The sequence below is a fragment of the Mesitornis unicolor genome, unplaced genomic scaffold (genome assembly GCF_000695765.1).
Source record: "Mesitornis unicolor isolate BGI_N332 unplaced genomic scaffold, ASM69576v1 scaffold24250, whole genome shotgun sequence".
NCBI lineage: Eukaryota > Metazoa > Chordata > Aves > Mesitornithiformes > Mesitornithidae > Mesitornis > Mesitornis unicolor.
The window spans coordinates 13,427-14,872 of NW_010160624.1; positions in this window are offsets into that span (position 1 = coordinate 13,427).

Genomic DNA, 1,446 nt, shown 5'->3' on the forward strand with positions numbered 1-1,446 from the left:
ATGGCTTCCCCGGGCAGAGGCAACAGCTGGGCCCGGGTTGTTCTGAGCTGGCCCAAAAGCTTTGCTCGGGCATCCCCGTGAGGAGATGCGGAGCGCTTTGCAGAAGGCTGGTTTTGTGTGGTTACAGTTCAGTCCTTGTAAAAACGGTCCTTGTAAGGGGCTTCTTTTGAAAGGTAATGTTTGTACAATGTCAATTTAAAGGTTTTTTTGTATAGGCAAAAAACCCTTGCAGATGCTTTTAATTTATTTTTTATCTGTGCCCATCCTGTGCTTTTAATATTTTCTTCCTTATCTCGGTGCTCTTTAAGCAATGCAGTTTTCTCTGTCGTTGCAAATGTGAAACGCTCGGACCGTAGTCGGATTCGCAAGGACAGCTCACGGCCACGCTGTGCAGGGCACGTTTCACTACTGATGTATCAGCTTGCCCAACCTGTAGTTCTTTCCCTTTGATAATGAGGAACTTTCACTATGAATTCTGGAGAGAATATGAGGTAAAATCATTTGTTACATGAAAACTCATTTATCCTGCATAGCATTCAGGATCTTTCCAAAACCATTGAATTTTTCACTGCTTTCTGTGTTGAGCTTTTTGGAAACGCATACATCTTAAGTGCTTATTTGTAACAGCGATTGAAACGGGGATTGCGTTCATAGAGCAAAGCTCGGAGTGGCCAAGGAGCGGGCACCGTGGGCTCAGGTAAATGATAGCTGGTGTGGCAGTAACGAGCTGCCGAGGTGACTGGACGTGGTGCGAGGCCCAGAGGGGTCAGTGGGTTTCTGTCCTTTTGTTTTTGTTCCAGCCCACCAAAACCGTGCAGAACTTGAGGCGATGCCGTGCCATGTGTTGGAAGAACGAGGCAGCCCTGATCGCTTTCTTGATGCGGACAGGACCCGAGGCCGTCGTGTCGAAGCGAGGACGGGTCCTGCAAGGTCACCGTGCGTCATGCTGGCTCAGGCACGGCTTTGTTCCCCCGCGGGAGGTGGTGGGGCAGGGGCCTCTCCTGCTCCCCATCCTCTCTTTTCTGCCTTTCCTCTTCCCTGTACCTCTGCTTTTCTGTATCCTTGCGTCCCACTCCCTCCCTCCATTTCTGTCACTCTGTCTTGCTCCCCAACCCTCTTTTTTCTACCCCTCTGATGTTCCCGTCCCCAACCACTTTTACATCTCCCAGTCCCTCTGTACATCTTTCTGCCATTCTCTCTTGCTCTTTTTTCCTGTATCCTGCTCCCATCACAGTTTCTTCCTCCTCCATCCCTTTGTCCTGCTCCCTGTCCTTGTCGGTCTTTCTCAAGGCCTTTGTTTTCTCCATACCTGTTCTTTTCCCTTTACCTTTTCTCTCTGCTCCTCAGTCCTTCTGCCTTATTTTTGCCACCCCGTGTTTCTCTGTGACTGTTCCCTTCCTTTTCTCTCTCCCATTGCCTGCTGTCTCACTGGTCTGTCTCTCTTGT